Source organism: Ursus arctos, unplaced genomic scaffold (genome assembly GCF_023065955.2).
Source record: "Ursus arctos isolate Adak ecotype North America unplaced genomic scaffold, UrsArc2.0 scaffold_33, whole genome shotgun sequence".
NCBI lineage: Eukaryota > Metazoa > Chordata > Mammalia > Carnivora > Ursidae > Ursus > Ursus arctos.
In genome coordinates, this window is record NW_026623019.1 from 6,039,731 (window position 1) to 6,063,925 (window position 24,195).

A 24,195-nucleotide genomic window follows, 5' to 3' on the forward strand; every position below is an offset into this window, starting at 1 on the left:
GGGAAATGTCAAGCTTGGGACTAGTGACAAGTTTTAAGGATTTAGGCACCCAACCATCTTTTAAACTACAGCCAGCCTGGGATTCAGGAACCTAGCTGTCTGCTGAACTGCCATCCTGAAGGGTTTTGGGTGGACGAGCAGGGGCAGCAGCAGCAGCAGCAGACGTAGCCCACACTGAGTTCTGAAAGATGACTCTGCTTGTTACTAAGATTTTACATGTTGCAGGGACCTTTTACACACCTGTCGCATGTGCTTTGAACAGAGCCCTCATTATATAGGCGTGTTGACGTGAATGCCAGCCAGATGTAACCCTGCCACATACATGCACATCCACATATCGTGTGCCCTCCCTCTGAGAGCGTTTGTAGGATGACTGCTTGTATGAGGTATGTTACGGCCACATGAATGTGAGGCACAGACTGCAACATTTTTTATCTCAGTAGCTAGATTGTAGAAGGCAAACATTTTTTGTCTCAAAAATTTTGGTCACTAACACATCCTTGGCACTTAGAAGAGTGTCAGCAATTGGTAGGTCCCTCATAAATATTTATTGAATAAAATTCACAACAGCAACAACAGTGACACTACGAAGAACAACTACACTAACAAAGTAGAGTATTTTAGTGGACACGGACTACTTCACTTTGGGGAGGTACTTGGTGCACTGCTCAGTACATAACCCTGAATTATTGAGTGGATGGATGGACTTTTGTATTAGTCTAGTTTTTTTTTTTAATTACAAAAGTAATACTTGTCCATGGTAAATACATACACACACTAAAAAAGGGTATGCAACTACAGCAACCAGTATTAATAGTTTATATGGCCTTCCAGGAATTTTCCTTGTGTGTGTGTGTGTGTGTGTGTGTGTGTGAACATAAACATATATATACACATGTAGGAACATACTCTACATTGTTCTGCCCTTGTTTTTCTTGACTTAGACACCTGTCTTTATCAGATCATATAGAGAGACCTCACTTTTTTTCAACAGAGGCATAATATCCACACTATCCTATCATATAGATGTAACATAACTTATTTAATCATCCTCCAATAGTGGAAAATTTCATTGTTCTGAGTTACTTGCCATTTCAAACAAGATAATAGTGAATGTCTTCATGATGCTTCAGGGGCACCATTGACGTAGCCTCAATGATAATGGTGCCTCTGAACCTGACATTGCACAACATGGTGGCCCTGATCCTTACACTTAGTTCTTTGCACACATGTCCAACTATTTCTGTAGGATAAATTCCTAGAAGGACAAATGCTGGATCAAAGGCTATGTTCAATGTAAGTTTTGAGATCCAATCCCCAAAATGTTGACTGATGTTAACATGAATCAACTGATGAAATATTTGAGGGGGTCTGTATTAGAAATCTTTAGAAAAACAGATATATACATCCTACTGGTTCTGTGTATGTACCTGGATACACACACATATATATGTGAATACATGTATATATATGTGTATGTAATACACAGAACATATACATATGAAGAGATTTATTATAAGGAATTGGCTCACATGATTGTAGATGGTGAAAATTCCCAAGTTTTGTAGTAGCCAAGCTGAAGACCCAGGAGAGCTGATGCTGTAGTTTGAGTTTGAGTCCAAAGGCGTGACAACCGGAGAATAAAAGGTATAAGTTCCAGTCCAGGTCAGAGTCTGAAGGCAGGAGCTGGATGTCCCAGCTTGAAGAAAGTCTAGCCGGGAGAGCAAACTCTTACTTCACTTTTTTTGTTCTATTCAGGCCTTCAGCAGGTGGGATGGTACACACCCACATCAGGGAGGACAATTTGCTTTACTCAGTCTACCAGTTTGAATGTTACTCTCATTCAAAAACATACAGACATGCTCAGAATAATGTTTAATCAAACATCTGAGCATCCTGTGGTCCAATCAAGTTGACACATAAAACTAACCATCACAGGGTTGTTCCCTAAACATTACAAATGAGAAACTAATGCTATTCTCTTTTTTAATGCAACTTGGGACTAAAATATGACTTTTATTTCTGTCCTATTTGCGTAAGTAAACGCAATACTCAATGATTCATACACATTAAACTTTGTTTTTAGATTCTTAGTCTTTGGAAACCATAAGACTTAACGCCAGTGAATATATTCCACCTTTTTAAGCACTCATTAATATGTTATAATAATGCCAACTGTAGCTGCTGGTATAATGCTCTCCCATGAAAGTCCAATTTAACCTTCCTTTTACATATGTAATATTGAAAACATCAGTGGGCATTTTCCATCCAAAGGACTTCGGGATCAAACCTTTAGAGATTTTTTTACTGATGTTTCTCAGCTTTTAGTTCATCAGCGAATTCCAAATTCATCCTTGATGATTTTTATTGCTGTAATAGTCATTCAATTTCATTTATAAATGAAACAAGTGCCCTTTGATCACATACTCTTTGCAAAGCCTGATGCACTGTATTGAATCTGCCGTGTTCCCTTTGTATTATAAAAGCAGTAGCTGCACTAGAGACAGCTTGACCTTACCGTGAGAAATAGCATTTTATCATGAAACTTGGCAGAGCCTTCAATTTCCTCCCGTTTAATATCTGTCAGTCATTCCCATTGTCCAGGAAACATTCTCTCCACTCTCCATGTGAAAGTTGTTATCTCTGGTGGCAGATACAACTTGTCCGGGGCCAGATCATCCTCATCCCAAAGCTCAGTCATGTTGCATTGCTGGATCCCTGTGGAAAACCAGTTGTGTTCTTTAAAGTGCCGCTGGAAAGTTAATGATGCAGTAGAAAGACACTGGATTCCCTGCTCATGCCATTGTTCATCCCCACTCCCCCCAAATTGTATGCCTGTCTCTCTGAGCCTACTGCTGAGCCCAGTGGGCATTAAAATGGTGGCTGAAATGAAGCGAAGAGGTCTTGCTTATCATATCATAGTGTTGATCTGGAAGGCATGTTAGGTTTTGTCTAATTATTACCGTTCATCATAAAGACAAGAAAACTCAAGCCCAGAGGGGAGAGCTGACTTGGCCAAGACCACCCAGCTCATTGGTGTCAGAGATGGGGCTGGAAAGTCTATGTATGTTTTTAAACTAATTTACCTGAGGTGTATCTGCATGCCATAAAATGCATGAAATTGAAGTATCCAGCTAATGCATTTTGACAAATGTACGTATCTATGTAACCATAGCCCACACACCAATCAAGATATAGATCATTTCATTACCCTCAGGAATTTTCCAATGCTCCTTTCTTTTTTAAAAGTAGGTTTTTGATTCCTGATCTAGTGTTTTGCTACCCTGACCCCTTCATCAGTTTATATATACACTCATCATTTGGGGAAAAGAGCCCAGGGCTGGAAATAGGGTATGGGTTCTAATTCTAGTTCTTGCTCAATTAACTGTATGATATTAGGCAAACAGTTTCACCAAGTCAATGACTCTAACTGTTATAGGGATACACATGGAGGGCCAGATTATAAAGGTAATAAGGTTTGCTTTTGCTTCTTCCTACCCTTCTGTTCTCAGAACTTTCTTATAGCTCCTGGGCTGTAAAGTGTAAAGCTAGTTCTGTCTAGCTCCCACTTGATTCCATACTTGCACTTGAGCTAGCCTAGATACCATTACAAAGTGTCAAGGTATTAATAACTTTGCTCCTGGAAGTGCTTGTGTTTAATAGTTGTAGGGACATCTATAGTTTATTGGGATCTACACTGTATCAGGCATAAGTTTACTATTCTATATACATTGCCTAAATAGATGCTGCCTTATGTGAGTCCTACAGAGTTCTTGGGTTTTACATAAGGCCAGTCCGAGGCTCCAGGAGGTTGAGTATCTGGCCCACGGTCTCACAGTTGATAAGCAGCAGAGTTTTTACTGGGACTCAGATCTGCCCAACTCCAAAGTCAGGACAGTTTCCACTCTGCTCCTTTGCTTACAGAAACTCTTGGAGATGGCAGTGTCTTTGCCCAAAGGAATGGCTCTTTGAAGGTGGAATTGTAGCATATCTTCCTGGAGGGAGAATAACATCTGACCAGGGAGATCATGGACAACTTCTACATCATGCTAGTGCTTGCCAGTGAAGTTGTTCTCCTGGTCCTGGGACCACAGGGAGAGAGGCCTGAGAAAACCCTGTGAACGGTGCATCGCTTCATGCCAGTGCAGCTGTGCTTAACTGTGCAGGACAGTCTCATGCACTGGGGTGTGGGCTTCAGTAAGATGCAGCAGATGGGTTCTCCAGGGCAGGCAGTTATTACGGGCAATATTGCCTATAAAAAGTGAGATTCCAGGCCAGAGTGTACAACTATGTGTTAAATACAGTGAAAGGTAAAGGAGTCATCACCTGTTCATTCAGGAAAGTGACTCTGGCTAGGGACCTCCTGCCCGCTAAAGGGGTGCACTGTCATTCTCCCCACAGCATAAAGAAAGAGAGGTGCCCTAGTTTAAGGGTGTGAACTGAATCTTACAAAGAAAATGCTTAGGAAGTTTGGCATTTCAGCTGAGGCACCTAATTTCATTCATATACCTTTGCTTGTCATTGTCTGACTTGTGAGTTTAGCGTAATACTCCTTCAGAAAGCCCTCTTAGCTACTCGGAGTTTTTCTGAAGTGGTACAGCCAAGACTGTGAGAAATAAAAACAACTCAGCAGCTACAGGCGCCAAATTAAGTACAGCACATATAATTCAGAACATACGTCTCTGTGCAGGGGATCAGCAGGCCTAGGAGAAACGGCTGAGTACTGTTGTGCTGTGGTCTGTCTCAGGAGCATCCCAGACTCCAGCCTACCTAAATTACCACGGTTTTTGGTAACTTCTTGATGTTGGACCTGCTGAGAGACACGGTTTGGTGAGGAATCAGAGGATAGTCCTTGGTTTTGTTGCTAACCACAGATACACATGCTGCCCTTTGGCCAATGCCCAGAGACAGTTCTGGAAATGACTTCGTTGTTTCTGAGCTGGGCTGAGTCCAGAGACAAACCCTGGCCCCTGAATTTGGACTGCTGAGTAAACTCGGTTAGCTTTGGTGCTCGTGAACTCCCATACCTCTCCTCCTCATCTTTTAAAGAAAGCTGCCTGAGGTCAGAGGTCTGAGACTTCACAAAAGCAGATCAGATAGCAAGCACTTTCACATGCATCAAGACAGTGGAGGCTTTGAGGAGTTGCTTGGCTATGGAAGTCTGCACCCAGCCTGTGGTTTTACTTGATTGGTGGGGCACAGAAGTCTGGTCAGCTCTGCTTCAACAGTTTTAGCCTTTAATGGCACGGGGATGTCAGGGCAGGATGCTTCTCGGAGTCAGAGAAAACAGAGAGATTGGGGCAGGCTGTGTTTGTCCATTCAGGGATCAAAGATAAACTGAGTCTTGGGAGGTGGCCGCCATACCCAGGCTGACATAACTTTCCAGAAAGCTAACTAACTTCCTGACCGAACCAGTGAGCCAACAAACCATTAAGGACTGGAGCTCGGAAGGAGTGCAGGGACCCCCATATTTCAGCCTGAAGGGTTGTTACTTACACCTGCTGAATATATAGAAAATGGTACGTGTTATGTGCACCATGGGGTATATTTTTCTTTTAAAGTTCACATAAATCTTTCTATGGTTCACCAAACAAAGAGCACTCATTTTTGGCCAATGCTTGAGAACATTCATTTATGGCCAATTTATTCTTTCAATCATTCCATCCGAGTGTTGTTTTCCAGAGTCTCTTGGCACAAAGGTACCAAGGTAAGCGAACTGCCCAACACCGTACCTAGCCCTTCAGACCTCCCTTGGTCCCGGTCATGTCCCCTCTGGTTGACTCTGTCCTGCTAGTTTCTATGCCCATTAAAGCCTGTAGGTGGCCTCCCTACACAGAGACAGCCTAACCCAGGACAGAATTCACTTTAATGGTCATCCGTAAGAGGAACGGCTACTTGGTTACCATTCAGTGCTCTTAAATACTGAAGATGAGGAAAGGTTCTTGGCTTTATCCAGAATATGCCCCACCATGCCTCAGCCATTCATGTTCCCATGCTCTCACAGGCCAAAAGGACCCAAGGTGAATTGTGAGCTATTTTTAATTTGAAGATCAGTGACCAAGGGATCTCACACAAAGAGCCCAGTATAAGTTTACTAGTCACAGGCAAACCTAAGGTTTTTCCCTTCTTCCTGAGCCATATCCCTGCATGACCTTGAGAAAATCAGTTAGCCACCCCAAGGAGGGTGCTTCTTGGTGTTGCCTAAGCTTCACTGATGTTAGCAAAGCTCAATACAATGGCTGCATTTTTTATTTAAAGGAGGAATAGGGTGAACTGAGACAAGCTTCTTTTATAACTACAAAAATCTCCCGTAGTTGTGAATCTGACTTCATGAACACGATAATTCAAGCTGAACACTTACTTTATGAAAAGGAGGATATTTTACAAAATGGTCTCACTTATTTATTTTTTAACCAAGAACAGCCATTAACCCTCTGGGAATTAAATCAAACTTCTTAGATCCAAAACACAGCCCAAGTAGTAGCACTGTAATTTTTTTTCCCCCAGATTCTAAATCCTGAATTTTTTTTAAAGAAAACTATGCATTCATTTTCTCTGAAAATGATAACTTTGTGCTCCAGATTTCTAGCTCTGAGATAAAATTGGATTCTTTGAAGAGGCTCAGAAACTAATTTTAAAAACCTAAGGCTCATCAATAAATGACAGAGTCCTTTGGGTACCACTTTCTGCTCCCTAGTTCAGAGAACCACGATATTTTGTCCAAAACAAAATCTTTCATTATCCTTTGATGTCCATCATTAGGCAATCCCGATAACATACTTTTTGCTCTTTTTGCCTATTAAAACTTCCTAATTCTGACCAATTAAGTGGAAAGTTCATTTTCAATCACTGTAAAATCTGAATAATAAAGAATTCTTAGAGAAACGTGTTTTTGTGTTTTTAAATATATATTTTAATACTTGTAATAAGCACTAAAGCACTAAACAGTATTTTCTGAGATATTTAGATTTCTTCTCACTTCCCTTCCCCCATCTTGATTTATATTTTGTTTGGTTTTTAATTTTGAAATTTAAAAAGTAAAGAACAGAATGAAGAACAGTAAACAACCTGTATACTCAATGTCCATTAGCATTTTATTATATTTCCTTTTGGTCTTTTTTTAATTAAAAATATAAAACATTTCAAATCAAATCAAAGTCCTTTTTGTTCCCCATTCTGTTTTGTCCCATTCCAGAGACGGTTGAGTTTAAGTTGTATTTTTTTTTTTAAGATTTTATTTATTTATTTGAGAGAGAGAGAGAGAGAGAACGAGGAGGGGGAGGGGCAGAGGGAAAAGTAGATTCCCCACTGAGCAGGGAGTCTGATGTGGAACTCGATCCCAGGATCCTGGGATTATAACCTGAGCCAAAGGCAGATGCTTAACCAGCTGAGCCACTCATGTGCCCCTAAGTTGTATTCTTAAAATATTTTTCAATACTTCTAATGTGCATACTTACGAATCAAAGGACAGTATGTACTAGCACATGTGTATGTTTGAATATATCATATTACAGGTTGCCTTTGTCCTTCAACTCACCCATAAAGATCTCTGTTAGTGAATGAGTCTTATTTGTGGGTATCATTTATGGTATGTGACCTATTTGGAAATACTTATAACATTTTAGTTTGTTTCTGTTTGCTTTTGTTTTTAGATTTTATTTGCTTTTCTTCCCCTCTTCTCTTCTTTGATGGACTGGTCAAGTTTTCTCTCTCTCCCATTCTCTCCTTCTTTGAAAGTTAACACGTTCTATTTCTAGCCCCTTAGTACATATCTGTACAATTTTGTTACAACTCACGGTATTTTAAAATAAATACAAAAGTTAATTTCTGTTCTTCTTCCAAACAGATGAGGAATTTAGCCTATTTTTTTCCTACTGCCAGCAACCCTCTTCAACCTCCCATGTTACTATTGTCTGGAGTTTCAGTTCTACCTCGTTCTTAAATACAAAAGAATGGTTATTGTTGTTCGTTAGCATTTTCTATACCAGTTTTCTCTTTCTTTTACATGTAGAGAAGTTATTCTAATCAGCTGTAAAGTCTAAGTGGTAAGCCAGAATCAGAAAGGAGGAAGTTATTATGTAGGGAGAGTGAAAGCCCCAAAGCCACCACTTCAAGACCTTGGGTAGATGTGGGGCCAGGTGTGGGACCCGCTACACGCGTAGCCAGTGCAGCCACACAGGGCCCCATGCTTAGATGGACCCTGGACTTGGTCTAATGCTCTGCTGTCACCATTTTGAAGTTCTTAATAATTTTTGAACAAGGGGCCCTTATTCATTTTGCACTGGACTCCAAAAATTAGGTAGCAGGTCCTGATACTAAGGGAAGTCCTGATAGTTAGGAGGAGGAAGTAAAAGAAAAACTGACTTTTACTTTTTTTTTAAGATTTTATTTATTTATTTGACAGACAGCCAGCGAGAGAGGGAACACAAGCAGGGGGAGTGGGAGAGGAAGAAGCAGGCTCCCAGCGGAGGAGCCTGATGTGGGGCTCAATCCCAGAACGCTGGGATCACGCCCTGAGCCGAAGGCAGACGCTTAACGACTGTGCTACCCAGGCGCCCCTGACCTTTACTGACCCTAGGACATTGTGGGTAGAAAAGGCAGGAGTGAGTGAGTGAGTGAGTGAGTCCCACTTCCTGTGTGGCCCAAGAGGGAGGATATCATTTGACTTATGAGGAACACCAAAGGTGGGATCCTTTTGTCTCACTTAACACTTTGGATTCTAGAAGGAGAATTCAGTCCCCTACCTCTAAAACTGAGATAATAAAGCAATCTGAAGGAGACTTTAAAATAAAGTTTTAAAATTTTTCAAAGAGATTGTAAATTTACTCCCACTGTACTCAGGTGAACAAAGAAAATGTAGTTTAAAGAAAATTTTTATTCAGATTTCATGAATAGTTTCTATCCATATAGAAGTAGGAAGAAAAATCTAAATTTTAAGTTGAATCCAGTAAACCTCGTCCAGTGCAGTAAGTCTCTTTAAGCTTAATTTTTGTTCTTGATTTAAACTTGGCTGATTGCTCAGATTTCTACCTATTTTCCCTTTGTGCTCCCAGGTGGTGAGTGGGTATCCGGGAGCACATAGCAAACATGGCTGTGCAGTGGGCCTGGAAGGATGGAAACCACTTCCTGAGGATGGTCGACTGGTAAGACAGGAGCCTCCGTCACTGATGACACCACCAAGATGCTGTATCAGTCCAGGATGGCCTCCCTCCCCTGAACTTCTTTTAGGTGAGAAAGAAATATATTTCTGTTTGGTAAGTGATGATGATTTTAAATGTTCTCTTTTATGCAGACACACTTAACTCCAACTGTTACAGATACTTAGGCTGATTCTGATTTTTTTCTATTATAAGCTGTGCTGCAACCAGTGCACTGGTCTACACGTCTGTGCACATTAGTCTGAGAAATGTTAGAACATAGTCCTACAAGTGGAATTACCAATTAAAAGATTCGTGAACATCTTTTATTTTGTGAAGTATCTTGCCTAATTTGGGCAGGCATTCTTCTTGAGAATCCTCCTGCGAAATGAACAAATGGCGTGGTAATCGCCATCCGGCACGTGTGGGACACTGACTGGAGACACAGTGCTGGGAAATGGTTGACATAACATAGGAGACGTGGATGGAAGCCAGATGTTCCATGTCAAGCTGAAACTCTGTCGTTTCCTTTGCTAGAATGGCTAGTGAGTCAAAGTCAAGATTATAAAAGATAACCCAATATAATAGTAGTGTGTCAGGCCTGTCAGGTAGTTATTCCTAAGACTTTCTTTATTTTTTTTTTTAAAGATTTTATTTATTTGAGAGAGAGAGTGTGTGTGCACACACAAACAGGGGGAGGGGCAGGGGAAGAAGCAAACTCTCTGCTGAGTAGGGAGTCCAATGCGGGGCTCGATCCTAGGACTCTGGAATCACTGTGGATCTGAGCCAAAGGCAGACACTTAACTGAGCCACCCAGGCGCCCCAAGACTTTCGTTTTAATTAAACTCTAAAGCAGTAGACCCTTCCCACACCCCCACCAAGAAAGAGAGCTACAATGCTAAGTCCATTTCTTTCCATGATTTTAGTTCATTCACTCTGGATTATAGGGAGATTATTGTTGGTAGATTATGTAAACCAGTCTTTTTCAAACTGCAGCAAAAAGCCAATCAGAAAAATGTAGGTTTTAAATTTCTCTATGTATTGTGATTCAGTTGGGCAGGGGTGGGGCCCAGGAATATGCATTTTAACTGACACACAACTTTGAGAAGCACTTATCCAGATTCTTTAAAGGTTTTTTTCAGCAATTGGCTGAAATCCAGCCATCAGTGAATCTTACTGCCTTACTGCTCATCAGTCCTTTCAGAGATGCTGACCAAAGATGCACAGAGAGGTGCAACTGAGATTGGCAGTTCTGGTCCTTCCCATCAGTTGATTGACATTTTGTGGCTCCAGATTTAAAGTAATGACCACACTAATGAATAATGGAGACGACATTTTAGGAATTATTTAATGTATTTTTTATTCCCTTAAATCAAGATGCCATATGGCTCCTCATCCTTTTAATCAATGAATCTCAGTGCTTCAGGGGCAGGGTAGTCACTGGCTAGAACACCAAAGTCATCGCTGAGCTTTGACTGTCAAATGAAGCTTTTTATGTATTGTGTCCCCAGGGGGAAAGTGCTGTTGAAAGTTAGCCCCATCAAGAGAGAAAAGGAATTTCTGAATTTCTAAAGCTCCTTTTATATATCATTTATTCCTAATCTAACTGGATTCTTAATAGAGAAAGAGATCTATAAAATCCCTACTTTCCATATTTTCTTGAGGTTTTCTTTGCAGTCATGTACATGATTGATGTTTATGTGTCTTTCACTCAGAGGGTGTCAAGTTCTTTAGCAATTAAAACAAGTGAGCTGATTGTACTATTCAGTCTCTCTGTGTCTGTGTTTATTTCTTGTCTCCTAGATCTCATGGTTTGAAAAAAGTGTATTAAATCTCCTACTATTACTGTATTTTACCTGTTTCTTTTAGATTTTTGCAAAATGTACCCTAAAACTTAAAAGACAAAACAACAAACTCAACGACCTAATCTCCCACTCCTCCCTATCCCCAAATTCTTACTCCCCAGAGGCAACCACTCAACTCTTTTTTATCTTCTGCCGTATTACAGAATTACACGTAACTTTGATTTTTAAATTTTAAATATTATCTATTGTCTTTTTACCTTGGAAAATGAGTTTGGGGAGACGTGAAGATAAATACCTCTATTCAGTCTGCCACACTTAAAGTCATTAAGGGAGGGGAAAATGAGGAACAAAGGCAAGTGGTGAGATAGGTGGACCCTGGTTCCGCTTCTGCAGGTCAAAACCCCTGTTGGTGGGGTGGGGGGTAGTGAATATTAGAATTAATAAGATATACTAAAAAATATTTATTGAGAGCACTTACTGTTCTAGTAAAATGACATCACGGGCTTGCATTATTTTGAGAGAACCAGACAATAAACAAATATGTAAAATACATGTCCATTGGTAAAAAAAAAAAATAATGTGATGAGAAAACAAAGCAAGGAGTTGGCCAGCATGAAGAGTGGGGTTGGGTAGGCTTGTAATTTTTTTACTAGGGTTATTATAGAAGGCCTGACTGAGAAAACAGTATCTGTGTAAATGCCTGAAGGGGGTGAGGGAGCGGGCTAAGGGTGTTCTAAGAAGAGAATGAAGGAAGGGCAGAGGTAGGAGATGAGGTCCGTGAGGTAATGGTGGGGCCCAGTGGCAGGAAATGCTGAGAGTAGATTGTTTAGGACCTTGTAAGCACTTTGGCTTTTACTCTGAGGTGGAGATTTCTGGAAACTTTTGAAAAGAGCAGTGACCTAATTTGACTTTTGTTTAAAGGAATCATTCTGGTTGTTTTATTGAGAATAGACTGAAGGGAGGCAAGCGTGGAAGCAGGAGACCAGCTAGGTGACTAATGCCATGGTCCAGGTACAGATAAGAATGAATTAGATATCACTCGGCATCAGGGAGCTACAAATCAAAACCACAATGAGACACATCACACCAGTCAGAATGGCTAAAATTAACAAGTCAGGAAATGACAGATGTTGGTAAGGATGTGGAGAAAGGGGAACTTGCTTACACTGTTGGTGGGAATTCAGGCTGATACAGCCACTCTGAAAAACAGTATGGAGGTCCCTCAAAAAGTTGAAAATAGAGCTACCCTATGACCCAGAAATTGCACTACTGGGTATTTATCCAAAGGATACAAACACAGTGATAGAAGCAGTACCTACACCCCAGTGTTTATAGCAGCAGTGTCCACAATAGCCCAGATATGGAAAAGCCCAGATGTCCATCAGCAGATGAATGGATAAAGAGGATGTGGTTTATATATACAATGGAATATTACTCAGCCATCAAAAAACCCAAGATCTTGCCATTTGCAATGACATGGATAGAACTAGAGGGTATTATGCTAAGCAAAATAAGTCGATCAGAGAAAAACAATTATCATATGATTTCACTCATATGTGGAATTTAAGAAACAAAACAGATAAACATAGGGGAAGGGAAGGAAAAATAAAATAAGGCAAAGAAATCAGAGAAGGAGACAAACCATAAGAGACTCTTAACTCTAGGAAACAAACTGAGGGTTGCTGGAGGGGAGGGGGGTGGGGGAGAATGGGTAACTGGGTGATGGGCATTATGGAGGGCACGTGATGTAATGAGCACTGAGTGTTATATGCAACTGATGAATCACTAAACTCTATCTCTGAAACTAATAATACACTATATGTTAATTAATTAAATTTAAAAAATACTTCACCCTTTGAAGTGAAAAAGAAAAAAAAAAGAATGAGACCAGAGTTGGAGTGGTGAAGACAGAAGTGTGAATTCTGGATATATTTTGAAGGTAGAGCCAACAAGATTGCTAATGGATGAGCTTTGACAATCTGAGAGGAAGAAAAAAGGAATTCTGGCCTGAGGAACTGGAAGGACAGAACTGCTACTTTGTACGTTGGGGAAACTTGTATAAGGGGCGGATTTTAGGTGGAAAAATTAGTTGTGGATAGGTCAGGTTTGAGATGCCTGTTGGTTATCCAGATGACACTATGCACTAGACAGTTGGATATTGGAATCTAGAGTATGTGGAGAGGTTGAGACTTGCAGTGAAATTTGGGAATTGTTAGCCTAGGTGGCGTTTAAAGCCAGGAGACTAGATGAGGACACCAAGGGAGTGAGTTTAAAGGAGAATTGAGGAAAAGACCTAAGGACCGAGCCCTGGGTCACTCACAGTTAGAATTCAGGGGAGGAGTCAGAGAAGAGTTGATAATGAAGTTAGAGGAAGACCAAGATTTTTAGGAAGCCAAGTAAAGAAAGTAATTCAAGGAGAAAATAATCAACCGTCCAATCCTGCTGATACAGGAAATAGGATGAGAACTGAGAATGGGCCACTAGGTTGGGCAATATGGAGGTCATCAGTGAACTTGAAAAGAGTAGTTTCAGTGGAATGGTGGAGGGGAGGGAGGACGGGAACCATGGAGGAAATCAGACTGGTGCAGAATGGAGCATGTGCCTGTGGGGTCAGAGAACCCAGTTGGGAAAATCTGCCCCCCCCCAAAGGGAACATAGAAATGCTCGGGGACAAATGGAGCAGAAAATATAGGAGACCATGAAGCAAGACTTGGCAGCCAAAGGAGGCCTCAAGGACAACAGACTCTATATGTGGGTGTTCGCACAGTTTCCAAAAGAATCAGGTGGGATCAGGTACCTACAGTGGTCAGCAGGTTCAGGGGTCCAGGGAGAAGATCAGCGATCAGCCCAGTGTTCTCACGGACATGGCAAGGATGTGGAGGTTAGTCCCTGGGCCATCATTCCATTCCTGCCGTCCTGCCACCACAGGACGCAGAAGCTTACCCCCCCCCCCCCCAGGCTCAGGAGTCATCTTGGTAAGGAAAATGGGGAGGGAAGATACGTTTTGAAAGATGGAACTTTTCTCAGACACAGGGGTGAAAAGAATGTTTCATACTGGAATTAACCAAGTTATGTTTAATTGATAAGTTGAACTCTTCCCCCACCCTTGTAACTTCTTTAGCTGTTGGCAGACTCAAAAGTCAGATGATGTCATTTGTGAGAAATAAAGACAAGTGATATAATTATTTCTTATTTGATTTGTAGTTAGTAAACTTCTACTTGGATATAGACATTTTGGATTATTTAGGGATTTAAAACTACATGTTATTCCTGTTCCCCTGTGGTAATTAAAAGTTGGCCATGTAAGAAAATATGAAAAAGTAAGAAGAAGTCTGGAGAAAAAGGGAATAAATAGATTCAGACATTCTAGGAAAGTAATAACCTCACGCTAGACCAAGCCTTGAAGATCTTGCGAATTCATTGCTGAGCAGGAAGCAAAGCCACTTGTGGCCGGCATGTATTAGATCTTGACCTTTGCCCAATCTTTGTGCCATTGTCAATGTGAGAAGTCCACTCTACAACCAGAAACATACTTTGCTTTTCTTCCTTTTTTTTTTTCTTAAACAAAACTTGTTGTGAAACTTTCAGCATCCCGTGTGGTCAGACAAGGGCAATGGAAACTTCCTGGTGGAATTGAAGACACCAGCACCTGAGGGAGTGGGTCATCCAGAGTTGTCTTGGGCCACATCCCCATCTTTACCAAGAGCCCAGCATATCAGAATGGTCCACCTGAGAACTGGAGCCGTTTCATGTTAGGTGGCACCTGCATTTGGACAAATTTATTATCCCTAATTTCCCCCCCAAATTCAGCCCTTCTAGGTCGCTGTAAGTCAGTGATAATGAATTTAGAGTAGCAGGCATATCCAGGTGCTGAAGAAATGCTTGCTGTTATTAACAGAAACTGAGAATAGCATTAATCTAAGCCAGTAGTTTTCACAGATTTTCTCAGAAGTCCATGGTTAAAAAAGGGAAATTTAATTTAGACCAATGGTTTTCAAATCTGGCTATGCTCAGAATATTCTCTGAGGCTTGTTAAAAACACATACCCTGGTATCAGTGCTAAACGTTCTGATTCACTAACTTGGGAGTAGGGAGTGGGCATCTATGTAGTTTCACAGGTTCCACAGGTGATACTGATGCACAAATCAGTGGTTCTCAGTCCTGGCTGTATATTAAAATATTAAAATAACTGGGGAGCTTTGACAATTTCAGTTACAAGGGCCAAACTTTGGACCAACTGAATCAGAATTTTTGGGCAGGTGGATAATAGTGTTTAAAAAACCCTCCATGGAGTTTAATGTACCGTTAGAAGTTCTGCACTCTGGGGGCACCTGGGTGGCTCAGTGGGTTAAGCAGCCAACTCTTGGTTTCAGCTCAGGTCATGATCTCAGGGTCGTGGGATTGAGCCCCATGTTGGGCTCTGCACTCCCCGGGGAATCTACTTGTGGATTCTCTCTCTCCCTCTCCGTCTGCCCCTTCCCCTGCTCTCTCTCTGTCTTCTCTTATTTAAGATAAATAAATCTTAAAAAAAAAAAAAAAAGTTCTGCACTTCAGTTTGTGTTATCAGTATCTGAGCTGCTTGTCTAAAACCCCAGTGCACAGGCTCTCCTGACGCTCTTCTGAGCCAGATTTCTTTGGGTGGAGGCCCAGGAATCTTCACCTAGGAAACTCCACAGGTTCTTATGCATAGACCAATAATTCTCAAATTTGGTTGGAAGCCCCTGGGATAATTTAAAAAGTACTGATAGCTTGGTCTCTCCTCTAGATATTCTGATTGAATTGGGGTGGGGTATTAAAAAATTTTAAAGCCTCTAGGTGATTCTCATACCCAACAAAACTTGAGAACCAGTGGTCCCTGGATCAGTAGCATCAGCATTAATTTCTGGAAACTTGTAAGAAAGGCAGATTCTTGGGCCATCTTCTGGACCGACCGAGTCAGAAACTCTGAAAGTGGAGCCCAGTAATCTGTATTTTAACAGATGCTCCCGGTGATTCTGATGCACACTAAGTTGGAGAGCCAGAGGACTAGGCCTTGCTAATTAGCACAAATCAATTAGCAAAGACTAATGGATCAGATTAGCTGGTTGACACTTAGATTCAAGGGTTTTGGCCCAGTCAATTTCCATTGAGACGGTGGGAAAGGCTGGAAGGGTGCAGGTGCTCTGTACACAGCTGTCCAGAGCGCACACGTACCTCCGGCTGCGTGTGGGACATGCAGAAGCTCTGAGGTCAACCCTGCACATGCTGGTGCTTCCTCAGTTGAAAAGCCATGGTCTATCAAAAGAGAGTCCGGCCCACCCAAGGCAACCCATGGGCTTTCAACAGTCACTCTGAGCTTTGGTGAGAGCTACACCCAGACACCATTTGCAATGGACTGTTAAAATTCAGCTTCCTGTTGGCCCTACACCAACAGATGTTGCTTCTGTGGATCTGGGATGGGTACCAGGAAACAGCATTTTACACAGGTACCCACAATGATGCTGATTAAGTGGTGTGCAAACCAAACTGAAAATACTGGCTTAATGGGCTGTTGTCCTGAGGCTTGGTGAAACCAGCTTATAAGACCTTCAGATTTTATCTTATTTTATTTTTTTAAAAGATTTTATTCATTTATTAGAGAGAGAGAGCACAGCCAGGAGAGATGCATGCAGAGGGAGAGGGAGACGCAGGCTCTCCACAGAGCAGGAAACCTGATGCGGGGCTCGATCCAGGGCTCGATCCAGGGTCCTGGGCTGAAGGCAGACGCTTTACTGACTGAGCCACCCAGGTCCACTGCGACCTTCAGATTTTAGCCCTGGTTTTACAGTCAGAAGGTTGGGCTCCCCCATCGATGTACAGATAGCAAAGCCAGGTCACTGCATGTGAAGTCACTGACCAAGCCCAGTATCTGGTTCCAAAGCTGAACTTTTGATGTCAGTGAGAAGCTTCTTTTGTTCCAGGGCTCCCCATCCCTGTCATTGCATTTCAGTGGGGCTTTAAAATGTCTTTCTGGTACTCCTTCCCCCCACTCCTCTGGGGCTTAGGAAATTTTGCAGTACGAAAAATCCCATTTGCCCCTCCTGCCACTAACTGCTCATGACTGAGGCACATCTCAAGTGGCAGGAGGCAACAGGTTGAAGAAGACTCCCTCCACAGAGAAATCCAAAAACGCTGCACATTATTTGGCCTCTAGGCGGTGCCAGCCTTTTGGAAAACAAGGCTGTTTATGTAACAGATTGGCAGTTTGAGCGGCTGTGTAAATGTCATTCTTTAAAAATAAAGATGAAACTCTCAGTTAACTCAAACAGGAGCAAATTAAAAAGTAGAGTGAAACATCTACTTCATGAATACAATTCATCCGCTGTCTCTGGTACTTCAAAATGATACCTTTTCTCCAAATGATAACTGGCACCCTCCCACTGGCTTTAGCGAGGCAGTGACAAAACAACAGATCAATTCACTCACTTCAGTGAAGAAGAAAAATCCAGTCAGTTAGCATAGGCTTCATGTGACTCATACACCTGGAGACCGAATCCTTTCTATGCAACCAAACACAGAAGCCGAGCCAGCTCCTGAAACACAACTGAGGTTTGGAGTTTATCCCCCTACGTGTACTGAGGAAGTTGTATTGAGAGTCAAGATGAGTATTTTTTTTTTGTGAACTCACCAGGAGGGTCCTTGAAATATCAATTATCAACCATTTTAAGGGTACATCTGTAACACAAAGGCACCTCATTTTGAGGTTTTGTGTCTCATTTGCCAATGCAGAGTCTTAGCCTTAGCTTCAAAATGGAATTGCTTGGGAAGCTTTTAAAAATCCCAAGGCTCGGGGCACCTGGGCGGCTCAGTCAGTTAAATGTCTGCCTTTGGCTTGGGTCACGATCCCAGGGTCCTGTGGGTCCTGGGAGTCCTGGGATGGAGCCCCACGTCAGGCTCCCTGCTCAGCAGGGAGTCTGCTTCTCCCTCTGCCCCTCCCCCTATGCCTGTGCTGTCTCTCTCTTTCTCTCAAATAAATAAAATAAAGTCTTAAAAAAAAGAAAATCCCAAAGCTAAGGCACATACCCCAAACCAATTAAGTAAGGATCTGGAGGTGGGACCCAGTCAGCCGTACTTTTTAAAAGCTCCTTAGGTGATAATGTGAAGCCACCCCTTTGGTTACTTCACTCTGTGTTTGCACCTCTTTCCTAGAGTTCAAACCCCTGTCCCTCGGGCTGGGTGCAGGGACCACTGTCCAGGACTCACACTGCTTTCTCCCAATTTCTCTCTCTAAGTTCTCCTTATGCAGACTGATCCCCAGTGGGCCCATCTTTAGTATCTTACACCCATCATCTCAGATCTGTCTGAAATCCAATGGTAGCTACCCCTTGACCTCAAGTTTGGGGCCCCAACCATGCAGTAATTGGCAGATAGGAAAGATACATTCTAAATTGTTTAATATGTTGGTTCCAAAATACCAGCCCAGAGACTAATTCTTCTGAATAAGAATAAAATACATTCTAGGCTCCACCCCAGAAAGTCCCATTCAGTAGGTCTGGAGAATAACCTGGAAAGCTGTGTTTTAACAAGCCAGACCTCCAATACATAGAGGTAGCAGAATCTCAGAAGGGATGTGACTTGTTCATTGTCTCTTGTCAGGAAAAGAGAGAGGCTTAGAATTGAATGTCCTGACTTCTATGAAAAGAAATAATGCTATGGATAAATACAATTTTTGTATTCAAAAAAAAAAAAAAAATCCAGTGGATTTTCTTTCCAACCCTTACCAGTCAGACGTTAGGAAAATAGCAAAGGATTCTGGAAAGTCCTATTGGTTTCTAGCCTCTGCTTAGCCACACATTAACTGTGAGGTTTGGGGCAAGTATTTTCATCTCCCTGAGCCTGTATCTTCATCTTTCAAATAGGATACTGCTTGTCTCCAAGGGTTTTGTGAGAATTGAATGATACAGTGTATGGAAAGAGCTGGGTGTAGAACCTGGCTTTGAATAAAGACTCGAAACTGGCTGCTACTGTTTCTATTATTATTACTGTTTATGTTGTTCGGCACCTGTCTGGCTTTGTGATATGTGAGAAAGAGAGCCAAAATGATTGCCCAGGAGGGATCCACTGTGTTTTTTTAGTTCCGTGATGCTACAGACCTTCATCCAACTCAGCATGTTAGGAAAAAAAGAGCTGCAGGCACTTGAAATTTTGGTAGCTCTTTATAAATGAAGTACATTTATAAATGTACTTTATAAATGAAGTACACATCATTGTGGAAAACACTTGTTCAGAATCCTTGGCAAATATTGCCTTCAGTCTTTTAAACTCAAAAGTATTATGTAAACGAAAACAATTTAGTATTTTTCTTTTTTTTAAGATTTTTATTTATTTATTTGACAGAGACAGGCAGTGAGAGAGGGAACACAAGCAGGGGGGGTGGGAGAGGAAGAAGCAGGCTCCTAGCGGAGAAGCCTGATGTGGGATTCGATCCCAGAACGCTGGGATCACGCCCTGAGCCGAAGGCAGACACTTAACGACTGCACCACCCAGGCGCCGCAGTATTTTTATTTTCAAATTAATGATGGTTTCAACAGTTTTCTCTGTCATTAATCTTTTCAACTATATCACTTAAATAGCTGCACGGTATCCAGTCATATGGCTGCAATTCATTAACCATTTATTTATTTTTAGACATTGATGTTGTTTTGATTTTTACAATAATTAACCCTTTGATGGATGTCTTTGTAGGTAAGTCTTTTTTAAAGGTTCTGATGATTTTTTCGCATTATGTCCTACAATGAGAATTTTTGAATTAAAGGATTTGCGCTTTTAAAGAGAGAGAACAAAGGGAGGGTGGATGGAGGATGGGCTAGCTGGGGGATGGGCATTAAGGAGGGTTCTTGTGATGAGCACTGGGTGCTGGATGGAAGTGATGAACCACTGAATTCTACTCCTGAAACCAATAGTGCGCTGTGTGTTAACTAACTAGGATTCAAATTAAAAATTTGAAACAAAACAAAAAAAATATTCTTGCTAAGTAATTGCCAGATCACTTTTTGACAAATTGTACCAGCTTGTGCCCTGGAAGCTAGTGGCACTACTAACTTTGAGTATTTTTCTTTTCTAATTTCACAGGTAAAAAAATATCTCATTTTAGTGCATTTAAAGATATTCACTAATAATGCTGGATTTTTACATATTTATTAATTCTTTGTTCCCTGAGAAGTATCTGTTAAGTTGGTCTGTTCTTCTGTTGGAATTTAATGTTGTCCTGATCTGTTTGCACAAGTATTTCTATATATAGTTGACATAATTTTGTAGACCTCTTTTCATAGATCTTTTAATGAATCTATAGTGCAATTTATATATACATCTATCTACTGTCATAAAGGCTTACCCACTAAATGAAATAATACACATATTGTATAGGACTTGAGATATTAACTCTGAGCAGCTTGAGCCCCATGTTTCCCTTAAGCAGTGGCTTGGTGTAATGGTACGTGGATGTGGGTCCAAATCCTGGCTTTGCCACTTATAGGTTTTTTGGTCTTGGTTTTCCTATTTAATTTTTCTGAGACTCATTTTCCTCTTCCATAAGATGAAAATACTATATCTGGTTTTCAGGGTTTGTGTGAAGATTCAGAGGAATTGTGGTTCTACAAACACCCTAATGCACACATCAGGGAAGCATGATACCAAGGTATTGGCGGCCCTGACCCAGGACTGTCACCTCCAGTGCTGTGGCCCGGTGTGGCATGGTGGCTCTGGCCCTGTGGAACAATGCCAGGTGTACCAGCAGCAGTAGGGGTTTGGTGGATAGCCTTGGCCACAGGGAGCTCTACAAGGATCCAGAGCCAAAGAGGAGGAAAGTCATGCATGCTACAAGTCAATGGAGAGGACTTATTTTGAACCTACATGAGTTACTGTTTGGACGCTCCCAAAACTAGAGCAGGGAGAGGATTTTGCAGTGGGCTAGAGCCAGAGAAGTATTGTTTTCTATTGCTATTGTGACCCCACTTGAATGTCATGCTGTGGTCTATTGATAACAAACAGATGGGGAAATGGAGCAATGACTTGCTCAAGATCACATGGCCCCTTCCTTTCAGACACAGGTCTCCTGACTCACCAATTACTGCTCTTCTACATCTTGTCACCAAGGAAATTTTTCTGAGTCAGCAGATTTTTACATTAGGTGGTCATAGTACTGTATGAACTACTCGAATTTCTTGGAACTAGACACAGACACCAAGGACAGGATGAGGGGAGGATCCCTCAGTCACCTCACCATGTCCCCTTGCATCTGGTCCAGTGGGGGAAGGGAACTTAGGGCACTTCAGCAAAGGACAAGGGACCCAGGGAAGGCTTTCTTGGCTCCCTCGAGGACAGGTCTAAAGAGATCTTGATATTTCTATGGTCCTGCAGGGTAGGTGCCAGACACAGGCTGGGTCAGCACCATCCCCCGGCCAGGGGGGTGCCAGTGGGCCCTAAAATCCTTGCATTCTGCCTCTCTGCTTTCCATGCCCGAAGGCTTTGTATATACAGGAAGCATGCGAAGTTGAAGGGATTTTTCAGACAATTTGAGCAAAAACCCTTTGCTGAGTAACATTGCTGGTTATTTTTATTTGCTAAATCTGGCAAACCTGTGAGCAATTAAGGAGTTGCTTTAACTGAATCTTTTTGTTTAGCTGTCTACATATAATTGATCCCATTCACAGGTTAGGGGTTCATTTCACTTTGTGTTATAGACTTTAATCATCACTATCATCATCGAGGTATTTCTTACGCTTCTAATTTGTTTTAATTATGGCACTGAGATGTTCAGTAAAAATAGGTGGAAAGGGGTTTTTCTTCTGAGAGCTGTCCTCATGTTAGTTGTTGGTTGAAGGGAGCAGGCATAACTGCCCATGGTTGGCCAGGCTTTTGAAGGTCAGAAGTAGAAAAGGCTGGTGGACACCCCTTTCCCTCATACAGATGGCTTTCTGTCATTTCTTTGTGCACAGAAATGGACGCCACCTCTTGCATATGGGTGAGGGAGGGCGGGAGTGAAGGGAGAGGGTGGGCAAGGCAGTGTGGGGACAGCATGCTGTGCCAGACCCATCGCTCACTGGGCCAGGCTGGGCTGTTTGGTGTTCACCAGGGTAACCTGTTGCCAGGAGGACGACAGTAACTTCCCCATGACAACCCTGGAGCAGGGTCCCTGGCATTGCAAACAGGGCCAGAAAAGTCTGGCCCTTCAGTAGGCCTGCTGCTTAATGAGCCTGCATTTGGACTGCACTCATTTCTGGAAGGGTAGAGGGGGCAGAGGGCACTCACCAGCTTCCCAGCCTCTCCAGCCATCAGCTCCTTGACAACCCCACCTTTCCTGTCCATCTGCATATCCCGGAGCTGCCTGTTTTTACACTTGCTTGTTTTGAGCTGGTTCTGTGCTTTCTTTCTTTCTTTCTTTTTTTTTTTTTTTTTAATTTGTGGAAGGTCTGAATATTGTATCCAGAAAACTCCTTTAGAAATAGAAGATTTAGGGCTTGCCTGGGACTTGCCCTATACAGTCTTTAACTGTCCCCCGAATCACATGTAAAAGAATCAATTCCCATTTCCCAAATGTGACTGAACCTGTTTGAGATCACACTGCCAAGTCACACTTGCTCTGTTTGTCTTGAGATGCAAATTCAAACCCCCTGAGTTATGAGACAGCATATTGCCTGCCCCATGAAGAAGTCACTTTGTTTCTAAGGGTTTAAACCTGGAACAGTAAATCTGGTCCTTTCTGCTCCCTAACAGGTCAGCAGAGCAGACATGGTAGCATTTCCTGGTGGGATATAAGGAATTCAGGAAGTTTCCAAAGCAAAATGGTTTCTCCTGATGTTGCCTGAAATTCCACCTTTTTTGGTAAAGCATTATTTGGAGCTTTATAATCACATAATTTCTCTTGGGAAGAGATTTCTGATCAGGTGTAACACCTGGAAGTGATGGGGAGATACAGCAGATGAAGCAGGGAGGGTCCTTCCATCTCCTGGCATCGCAGTTATGTCGAGAGCAGCCCTTCTCAAAGTGCTGGGGGAAGTTCATAGTATTTCTTGAAAAAAGGGTTTCCTAGCCAAGTTCATTTGGGAAACATTAGTGTTTAAATCAAGTTGATGAAGTCTCTTTTCTGCAGGTCTTGTCAGAAACTTTAATATTTAAGTGCACAGTATGAATCTCTTTATTATACAGTATTTCTCAAACTTACTTGACCAATAAACCATTTTCCCCCCCACAGAGTGGAAGGGCTATTGTTCAATGGATCAAATTTGGGAAATTAATTCAGAATGTTGAGGTGTCACTGAACTTGTTCTGTCACTCTCAACTCGGAAAATGTTAGAAGTTTCTTGCTGTCTCTTTTAGATTATATTATTTGCTGATTCTTAAGGAAATTAAAATCAGTTGAAAAAAAAAAGAGGCTTAGAGGGCGCCTGGGTGGCTCAGTTGTTAAGCGTCTGCCTTCGGCTCAGGGCGTGCATGATCCCAGGGTTCTGGGATTGAGCCCCACATCGGGCTCCCTGATCCATCGGGAGCCTGCTTCTTCCTCTCCCACTCCCCCTGCTTGTGTTCCCTCTCTCGCTAGCTGTCTCTCTCACTCTGTCAAATAAATAAATAAAATCTTAAAAAAAAAAAAGGCTTAGTTTTTCAAGTTTGTAAAATGAGAATAACAGTAACTGTTTCGTGACGTTATCCTGGGGATTGAGGGGGCAGCCTAGGGATGAAGCAGGCAACAGTGCAGAGCAGACGACCAGTGTCCTAAGGCCCAACACGGAGCTGAAAAGACTAGCATGGAACCCCGTTTCCTGGTGTCACAAGAGAGATTGTAAACAAAGAGTAATGTACTGCTCATCTCAGAAATAGCGATACCACCATGTGTAAGATGCCAAATCCATAGTATGTAGCACGTAGTAGATGATCGATGTAGTTCCTGAATACATAGGGGGATGAACACCTGAGTGTGCACCTGTACCAATGCAACCTGTATTAGTAGGGTCCACAGGAGGATGACTCCCGCAGTCATGGCAGGGGCTCAAATTTTACAGAAGTTTCTTTCTACTTCATCGAATAGTCTGGAGGTGGGTGGGCCGTCTAGAGAGAGGAGACTACTCTGTGCCTCAAGAGATTATCCAGAGACCCAGATGGGCTAGTCTTTTCTGCTCTCCTCAACGTGTGGCTTCCACCTCTGAGCACAAGGCTGCTGCCGTTGTCTCTCTTTCTGGAAGACCAGAATAAATGGTTTTATTAAGAACTTAGTCACATAACTAAGCTACAGAGTCACA

At 42.1% G+C, this 24,195-nt stretch overlaps 1 long non-coding RNA gene across 1 annotated transcript in view; it reads left to right on the plus strand.

Moving 5' to 3' along the window:
* Positions 1-24,195, plus strand: part of LOC123002140 (uncharacterized) — a 134,600-nt gene that overhangs the window by 104,548 nt on the left and 5,857 nt on the right. The window contains exon 7 of the long non-coding RNA XR_007189837.2: positions 9,054-9,228. This is a non-coding gene — a long non-coding RNA (uncharacterized LOC123002140). The remainder of the gene's footprint in view (positions 1-9,053; positions 9,229-24,195) is intronic.